The 10244-nt window shown below is 48.6% G+C and overlaps 1 pseudogene; it reads left to right on the plus strand.

Annotated features, from left to right (window-relative positions):
* LOC123139769 (disease resistance protein RPM1-like) lies at positions 1-8692 on the plus strand (annotated as a pseudogene).
* Positions 8693-10244: the final 1552 nt, after the last annotated feature.

Below are 10244 nucleotides of genomic sequence, written 5' to 3' on the forward strand. Positions count from 1 at the left end.
TCTCATAACGTTATGTATCCATCAAAGCCAGCATCTATCACAAAGTTATCCAACATCCCTGAGAATGAGATACAAGAAGATCAATCCAATGCTGATGTTGATGGAAATATGACAGTGCAAAAGATGTTCACACACACCTACACAATGGCAGGTGTTCTGGAGGAATTTCAGCTTATTGGGCGAGAGAAAGAAAAAATCTGATATTATTGCACTAATTCTAGAACAAGCTAGCACCCATCAATTTGAGGTTATAGTAGTATGGGGAATGGGTGGTCTTGGAAAAACAACTCTGATAAAAAATGTTTTCCAGAGCAAAGATGTCACTGGCATGTTTGGGAAATATGCTTTTGTCACGGTCTTGCGACCTTTCAAGCTTGAGGAACTCCTTAGGAGCTTGGCATTGCAACTAGATACAAACAAGGGATCCATGGACTTTGTAGGTGACACCCAAAAAAACATTGGTTTGATGGGAGTGGCAGACTTGATTGAAGTGTTGGGCAGACGTTCAGAAGGAAAGAGGTGTTTGATTGTTCTCGATGACCTCTCAGCTATGGTAGAATGGGATAAAATATCGCCAAGTTTACATGAAATAAAAAATCTGGTTATTGTGATCACCACAAGGCGAGAGGATATTGCTAAACATTGTTGCCAAAAACCAAAATGCATACGACTTGCTCAACGGTCTTGAAGAAATTGATGCTATTAATCTGTTCAGAAGAAAGGTAACGAAATAGTATTCTTTATATTATGCACCTTATTTGTTAGCAAAAAATATTATCCCTATATCTCACTTCAGTTTTTAGTTTTGAATGGTCATCTGAAATTAGTATATTGTAAGCACATCATGACCAACCATACTTGGCGCGCATACTTCAAAGTGGGTTGTAAAAGAAGTAAATTGCTTAAAGCCATCAACATTTGTGCCCAGGGTACTTCAAAATTACCGATTTTTCCAAAAATCACAAAAGACCATGGCTTCTGCACCAAGTGAATAACAAATTACACTAAACTTGTTGCCAGCCATTAACAGCAAAATTGTTGGGTGCGACCTGTCTGTCGGGCTGATTTGGCATGCTTACGTGGACAATATGCTGAGGTGGAAAGATGGCCCCACTAGTCAGCCTCTCATCTCTTTTCACTTTTGTCCCTTCCACGGTCAACACCATGCCTGCCGTCCGCCAGCTCTGATCTGCGGCGCGCGTGCAGTTGACGCCTCTGTTTTGGGTATCGAGCGAAATTCCGAGATCTCGCGCGGTTACCGCGTTTACCGCGCCCCCCCCCCCCCCCCCCAGCAAAAAATCTCGAATAATTTGAAAATTTTGAATTCAAACACTCACAGCATAGTTAAATATAGGCCATCTCTTAGCCAACCACAGAACTGCTGGCGGCCTAGTGGTAAAGCCGACCTTTTGTAAGCTGGTACACGCGGGTTCGAATCCGGCCATATGCAAAAGTTTAAAAACACTGGTAAATTGTGCGGCAACCAGAGGTCGAACACGCGACTTCTAGGCAAGTGGTAGCTGCGGCCGAATAGCCACTAGGCCAGAGAAGCGTTAGTGATTTTTGGGACTGATAAACATATCTATATCTACTTCAAAAAATTTGAATTCAAATTTTAATTTAAAATTTCGTCCGAATTTTTTCCGGAATTTCGTGGTTACCGTGGTAACCGCAAATTCCGGTGCCCCACGAGAAAAAAGGTCCGCTCGGGATCCAAAACGTGGGTTGACGCACATGTGGTCACGTCGTCCCGCAGCTCCCTCCTCCGCCGCCTTCCCTCCAAGCACCGGCTCCGGCCTAGCTTCACCTGCGCGGCAGCGCCACAAACCCGCACCGTCCCCTGCATCTACCTCCGACGCCACCGGCCATCCACTCCCCGGCCCCGGCCGAGCTTCCCTCAAGTGGCCTTCGCCGTTGATGGACTTGACGGGATGGGCACCCCGCTGCCTCCCTTCGCTGCCTCACCAACCGCCTCCAGCCGCCGCCGGCGGCCACAACGAACTGCCCACGACCACGACCGCTCTCGTTCCCGGACACCTGGTGAGCCTCTGTGTGCCGCGTGTGCGTGCTTTTGCAAGCCCGAAGCGCCACGTGCGTGTCATCAGGTGCTCACTCGCGTGCTTCGGCGAGCAGCCGGCGTGAGTTCAGAGCACGACTTCATCAATGCCATGGGCGTTGTTGTTCCCGTGCAGAGACGGGACTCGCCTAGGAAGCAGACTCGTCGATTGTGCCAGAGTTGGCGAGGCGTGGCCCGGCACTGTCGAGCTCCACATACTGTGCGCGGATGGAGGTGAGGCATGGGTTGGCGCCGTTGATCTCCTACAAGTCCCACCACATCCAGGAGGCAGACTTTAGTGGTTGGGCCGGCGCCGGCGAGGCGAGCAGAGATGGCTGCGGATGGCTGCAAGTGCATGGCGCAGTGGTGGTGGTCGGCATGGTGCTGTAGTGGCAGGAGGAAGAAGAAAAGTGGAAAATAAGACATGTGGCTGACAGGTGGGGCCCCGTCCATCTCAGCGGGTTAACACATTGACTAGACTAGTTTTCTCCACATCAGCGTGACAGACGGGTCCCAGTTATCAGTTTTGTTGTTAGTCACAGCTCACGTCTTTTGTGATTTTTGGCGAAAATGGTAGAGTACCGTAGCTATAAATGTGGTGGTTTTAATCGATTTACCCTTGCAAAAGCATAAAAATAGGCCACCAGTGACTCATCTTGTAGTCTCATTGGTTATGAAAGATATAGTGACTGGAACCAACCTTTACAACATGAGAACGGTTTCCGAAGCCATCGATTTTGCTTCCACACTGGCCCTGGCACACACACTAGTCAAGTCAATAACTCTTATCACCTAGCGACCAAAGTCGATACCCTATAACAGTATGATCTGGCTTCCGAATCTAAGCTCTACATGCACACGCAGAGCCCAATGTCGTGCATCTGGTGAGCTGACGACTCTGCCACCTAAGCAAGAGCTGACGACCTAAGCAACTGGAGACCTAAGCAAATGGTTGTTGATGACCTAAACAAATGAACCACGTACGCACACCAGCCCCGAGGCCATGCACCAACCGAGATGACTTCTTCCTCACGCAAGTGACTGGAACCAACCTTTACAACATCGATTTTGCTTCCACACTGGCCCTGGCCCACACACTAGTCAAGTCAACAACTCTTATCACCTAGTGACCAAAGTCGATACCCTATAATAGTATGATCTGGCTTCTGAATCTGAGCTCTACATGCACACGCCGAGCCCAATGTCGTGCATCTGGTGAGTTGATGACTCTGCCACCTAAGCAACTGGAGGCATCGCCCTACATATGACAAAGATTTCTAGAGTCACCACTCACCACTCCAGATTTCGCACTGGTCCACGGTAGTGTACCAACTGGTAGACCATTTTGTCACCCATACAACCAGAGTTGATGCCCTTCTTTCGATAAAGGGTGGATTTTATTAATTCAAAATGAAGTATATCAAATGGATACAAACATGACGAGTACACAATCCACACCAATGCACACACAAAGAATCACGTCGGCAAAAAGCAAAGTCATACAAGACCAGCTATGCCTAGACGGAGATAAAATAATCCAAAGCGGTCGGCAAACTATAGCAACAACCATTCGCACCAGTGATCTCTTGACATCATGAGGGCAACGAGGAATGTTCTCAAGTAGCAACACCTCTAGGAAGGGACGACGCTCAAGCGCCACAATGGCCAGATCCAACCACTAAAAGCTAGCTCTTGGGTTTTCACCCTAAAGATCATGTCGGAGTAAATCCAAGCAATGCCTTCAATAAGGTAATGATGCAAAAACATAACCAATGCCAGTTATAACCAACTACGGTCAGATCTAGGGTTTTGAACCCCGGAGCTCGAGACCGGGTACTCAAAGGAACACCAAATTGAAGTCATCATGTTGTGTTGCCACCGCTTTTTACTATCCAATCAGATATATGCTTTCCGCTATCCCACGAGATGCACACGTAGCACGACATATGTTAGATGCCACACAAGTGAATACCATGATCACACAAGAAGGGAGCTGAGCCGCGACTAGAGCTAATCATCACCAAAGCCTCCGAGCAATGAAGGTCGTCGTCACTATTGATGAGAGAGGAAAGTCATCGACACTGCCGAAATCCAATACATGACGCTGTGGCATCCCTGGGCCGTCCCCTTCTCTGCCTTGAATGCGGCGAGCCTTATGGCAGCCACGTGTGAGCAGCCTATGGTGAATCCGATTCTCCGTCATGATCTAGCTGGTTCGACCTAAACCTGGGCATTCGCCGGGCCGGGCCGTGTTTCAGGCCCGAGATACAAAGTCTAGGCCCGAGCCCGGCCCGGCCGGACGAAAAAACGTGTATTTAAGTCTCAGCCCGGCCGAAAAAACGTGTATTTAAGTCCGGGCCTGGCCCGAGGAGACAAAATGGAGCAAATTTGGCCGGGCCGGGTCGGGCCTCCATGTAAACTGCCTGATTTCCCAAGCCCGAGCTCGGCCCTACATATGCAACGGGCCACATCTGCGCGTCAGTTGCTCCAAGTCGAAGGATAAAATTTTACCTGCTACTCGTTCGGCAACGACGCCCACATCTGCGATGGACGCACACCAACAGCTGCCATGATCTTGTGCTTCGTTATGCCATGTGTCATCACCATCGAAGTATCCTAAATTGACGCCTCTATCGGCGTGAAACCACATGGATGCGGCGGCAACAGAGCCTTCACCACCCCTCGAGCGTTGTTGGCCGCGCAGGATTACCCTGGGGGCAGCAGGGGAAGAATCAGAAACGAGGAGGCATTAGGAGGACGAAGGAACACCACCCTTGTTTCCCATCTGGATGACGGGTAGAGTTGATGCCCTAAAACACCGAAGTACCAGGTTGGTTTCTGAAGCCACCGATTCAACTTCATCTCAACACACACCTGGTGCCCAAACCCGTTCCGCCGAAACTCAGCTTGACTAGGTTTTTTGCCTCCTAAGGAGACACCTCCAATGAGGAAGCAACGATAAACTTTACGGCCACCTCTATTCGAATAAGGGACGTAAAATTGGATCCTTTCATGGAGGATCCATAAAATGTTGTTGGCTGGAGATGAGATGGAGCATGACGCATGCAAGGAGAGGAACAATGACTGTGGGAATTGTCATCGTCCCTGCAACCAAAGTGGAGCTGATTTTCACCTCGGGCTCTTGTGTTCCCACAGCCGCCGCCTACCAAATGACATGCGGCACAACACTTCATTGTTGCCATGCATCCGCCACTTCCCACACATCACCACTCGATGCCCTACCTCCCACACCCACATGACCAGCAACCGACACTTCAACCTCCGCTTTCCCCTCCCTTCTCTTATCTTCCGCCGCCCCTTTCTTGGGAGATGTCCAAGGCTGCCCGACCCGATCGAATGGCTCGTCCGATGGTGATGCCAGCCGTTGATGGCTACAGAGAGGTGCTCGGGCCTTCCTTATGCATATCAGAGTAGTAGTTGTCCTAGTAAGTCTTGGCGTTATGTTGTGGTTTGGTGTTATGCCAGACGCATGCCTTGCTCCGTTGCCGACAAGTACCGTACGGAGGTTGCCTTCCTCCTCATCTAGCCAACTTCCATGGTGGATGATGGTGGTGGGCGGTGGATTTTGCGCAAGCGTCATCAATAAGCTTGGGATAGCCCATGTTGGGCCAGATCTGGAACCATCCGTTCTTTGCCGGCATGGTGCCGAGTGATCACATTCGTGGTTTCGTAGATCAATACTTATTACTGTGTTTTGCAGATTTTACCGCCTGATTGCACTGATTTTTTGGTTGAGTTACTTAAAATGTGGTTCATCTTGAGAGTTGAGTAGTACTTTGGAAAACTTGAGGAACCTAGAGTCTTAGAAGCAATCTTTAATCACAAACTTGCATTTTGCTTGAGATTAATCTTGCTACTCATTACAAAATGCGGTTCATGTTCTGAGTTGAGTGTGTTGTGAAAAAGTCTGTCTACAATGTTAGAAGCAATATTTAATCATGAACAATATTAGATGATTTAGTTAGTGTTTGTGAGGAAAATATCAGTGCTGATTCCACCATTTTGTTGCTGATATACATTTAGTATAATACAGTGTGCACTATGTGGTATTTAAATGTTAATAATCATTAGCAGCGCTATACTGACCCATGTCCGTTCGTCCTTCCCATTGACATGGCCTGTACATGATGCCTACAGTGCTTGTTTATGGACCTGTTGTGCTAATGGTGGGTCGATGAACTGTACAAATTACAAAATGGATGTCCATTTAGTATATATTGTACTGATGGGAATATGATCTCAATGTGACAGAGTAGCTGACACAGAGCTATTTTATTGTTACAGTCTATTATGTACTTGCCACCCAAACTGGGGGGAGGCTAGCTAGCTCGTAAGTAAACTAGGAAAAGTGGTTTGGATTCACCTAATTCATTGTTAGTTAAATGACTAATTATATTTCCTACAATTGCAGGTATTTAGGAATATGACTACTGATTTGGCTGAGCAAAATCCTGCATTGGTCGAACCAGCAAAACTAATCCTGAAGAAGTCCAATGGACTTCCCCTTGCGATAGTCGCCATAGGTGGTTTCTTGGCTGATCAACCAACAAAAACTGCTGCAGAGTGGAGGAAACTGAATGAGCATATCAATGTTGAGCTGGAGATGAATCCAAAGTTTGAAGTCATAAAAACAGTCCTTATGAAAAGTTATGATGGCCTACCCTATTACCTCAAACCTTGTTTCCTGTACATGTCCATCTTTCCTGAAGACCGGAATGTTAGTCGGAGACGCTTAACTCACCGGTGGATCGCTGAAGGTTATGCGCGAGATGAGGCCACAGCAAATAGATACTTCATGGAACTCAGAGAGAGAAGCATGATATTACCAACTCAGCAATAAGTTTGCAGCATACAAGGATTCGACTCTTGCCAGCTACACGATCTGATTCGTGATATCAGCATTGCAGAGTCTTTGGAGGAAAATCTTGTTTTCAGGTTGGAGGAAGGCCGCAGCTTGAACACCCACGGCGCAATGCGTCACCTTGCCATAAGCAGCAACTGGGAGGGAGATGAGTGTGAGTTGGAGAGCACGGTGGAGCTGTCCCGTATACGGTCATTGACAGTGTTTGGCAAGTGGAAGCCATTTTACATCTCTGAAAAGATGAGGTTTCTCCGGGTGCTGGACCTGGAAGGAACAGAAGGGTTAAGAGATCATCAGCTTGAGCACATTGGGAGCTTCTTCATCTGAGATACCTCTCTTTGCGTGGGTGTGGGTACATCTTTTCCCTCCCAGAGTCGGTGGGTATTCTGAGGCAACTTGAGACACTAGCAGCGTTTTGATTTTCGGTTTGTGATTTTTCTCGCCCTAGGCCGAGACGGCCGAATTTCGGTCGTTTTTAAAAATTTCGGCCGAAATTTGACCAAATTTTGACTGAAATTTGATTAAAATTTGACCAAAATTTCTCAAATTTGACCAATTTCGGCGGAAGATAGATTTCGCCTTAGGCCAAGATGGCCGAAATTCGGCCGAAATCCATTTTTTACGGCCGAATTTCAAAACCCTGGACACTAGACATCAAAGGGACGGGTATAGCTATGTTGCCCAGAACAATCATCAAGCTTAGTAAGCTATCTTATGTCCATGCTGGTAATGGTTCAAGGGGTTATGAGCGTAATTGTTTCTCAAAGTGTAGAGACATCTGTGAAAAGCAACTTGATTTATGTGTAGCATGCTGCTCACTGGATCTTTCAGAAATAACAGGTTTTGGCAGGCGTGAGGGTTGCCATATTGCCTGCTGCATACTGTACCCTAATACAATTAGGGGCATAGATGATTCCGGTGTTAAGGTGCCAAGAGGGACCAGAAAACTGAAGGCCCTGCATACACTACGGTATGTTCACCTTGCCTGGGGAAATGCCATTATAAAAGAAATAGAAGGTCTCACATGCCTGCAGAAGCTAGGAGTGGTTGGTATCAACAAGAAAAATGGTCTGGGTTTCTGTTCAGCCATTTCCAGTCTCAGCTGTCTTGAATCGTTGTCAGTGCTGTCAAGTGATGGCCTAAATGGCTGTTTGGATGGAATGCCCGCAGCTCCGGAAAATCTGCAGAGTCTCAAGCTATCTGGCAGCCTGGACAAATTGCCAGACTGGATCGAGGGGCTCCAGAATCTCGTCAAGCTCAAGTTAGAACGCAGCAACCTATCAGGGAACCTTGAAGCCATGCAAGTCCTTGGGAAACTACCATACCTATCCATTCTGGGTTTGTGGGATGAATGGCTTAAGATCGATGTACTCCAGTTCCAGACTGGCCTTTTCAAAAGGCTCACGGTGCTTGATCTTTTCTACTCAAGGATGGAAATTAAATTAGTGGAGTTTGAGGAAGAATCAATGCCCAATCTTGAGTTGCTGACCGTTAGCCTTGGAGGTACTGAAATTGCTTTCTCTGGGCTAGAACTTCTCCAAAGCATCAAGGAAGTACGGCTTAGTGTTCATAGCTGCTTGTTTGCTACACCCAAATCATCAAAAAATTGGGGAAATGAAAAAATGGGGACAGGAATTTATGAATATATGAAAGAAGCAGAAAAGAGAAACAAACCAGTGCAAGATAAAGTCAGGAAGGAGTTGCAAATGCAGCTTGATAGGAATAAGAATCGGCCAGTCTTGAAGGTGCAATGAGCGCAGAAACCTGGGGCTACTTCTGTCCTAAATATCCGGACTGAGTGGCCGCCAAGCCATGCTATTGGAAAATCTATCTTCTTTTTATCTCTTGCATTGATTGTTATATGTTGTAATAATGGATTGAAATATAGCCCACGCAAGTCTGTTAGAGGTGGTATTTCTTTTTCTGCTTTGGGTATCTCTTTGAGTTTCTGAAGAATGAATGGCCACTGCAATATATGATGCTCTGTACGTGTACCATCGGTGGGCTCCTTAACAGTAAGGGTGTGGTGATATCTTCGGCAATTGTAAACACTGCTTGGATCAGATGCATAAAATTTGTCAGTACTCTGTACATGGTGATTATGCCATTTCCGCTTCGGGGGTCTGCTTGGATATGGTGAAGAACTAGCATTGCCAGCCTCGCGTGCATCCTCGGCAGTCGGCACCATCGTCGGATTTGGCCGTCTCACCATCGAGCACAATGGTTTCGTCGCGCATCAGGATGAGGGTTGCCAGGGAGCGGGTGGCTGACGCATCGCCAAGGTCCATCAGCTCTCCGGCATCGAACGACATGGGGAAAACTTCTTCTGTCGATGCAGCAGCAGCACCCTCCCACCCTTCCATCAACCCCCTGCACACATGGCCAGCCGCCACAAATTAAAAGGTTGAATCAAGAAAAATGATGGTGGGGATTGGCTGGGTAATAGGGCAAGAACAGCAGCGGGAACTATACCTGTTGAACAATTATGGGGATGGGTCCAGAACGGCCGTGAAGATGCTCGGGTATGGAGAGGATCTGTTAGCTGTTAGCTCCACTCCCTCACGTACTGCATGCATCTCCCACGATCCCATGCACGTACTGGCGCCCCGCGCCCTCTCTCTCTCTCTCTCTCTCTCTCTCTCTCTCTCTCTCTCTCTCTCATGTACTGACGCACCTGCGTCCTTGTTGTACTGGCGCCCCGCGCCTATATATTCTTGGCAATGGCAATGGCAGCACTCAAGGTGCTTTGCTCTCTCATTCCATCCATCCACATGGTATTAGACGCTGGTCTACTCCTTCGTCGCTGAACCACTCTTCCGCTGCCTTTCTCCCTCCCTGGAACCGCCATTGCATCTCCCACTCCACCACCTCCTCCCCCTCGCACCAGCCATGGAACCGGCGGCGCACCACGCACACCTGCCACGCCGGTCTCCTCCTCCTCCACCCAGACCCTGCTGACGCCGGCTGCGCTCGCCCGCGGCCCGCTCTTCCTGTCGGACCCGGCTGCATCGTCCTCCACGGGCGTCCGCGACCTCTCGCCCCTCGCCGGTGTCTTCATCAACCAGCAGGTTCCGCTCGTCCTTGGCCTGAACCCACCCAACTTCTCCCAGTGGCGCATTCTGTTTGAAGTCACCTTCCAGAAGTACGCCGTCCTCGACCACATCTCCGGCGCGCCTCGTCCCACTGATCCGGTATGGCTGCAAGACGACGCACACATCGTGTCGTGGCTCTACAACCGCATCAGCCCGGAGGTGTTCGGGCTCGTCCACCAGCGCGGCGCCACCGCCGGCGAGGTCTGGGCCGCCA

Source organism: Triticum aestivum, chromosome 6B, assembly GCF_018294505.1.
Source record: "Triticum aestivum cultivar Chinese Spring chromosome 6B, IWGSC CS RefSeq v2.1, whole genome shotgun sequence".
In the NCBI taxonomy this organism is placed as follows: domain Eukaryota; kingdom Viridiplantae; phylum Streptophyta; class Magnoliopsida; order Poales; family Poaceae; genus Triticum; species Triticum aestivum.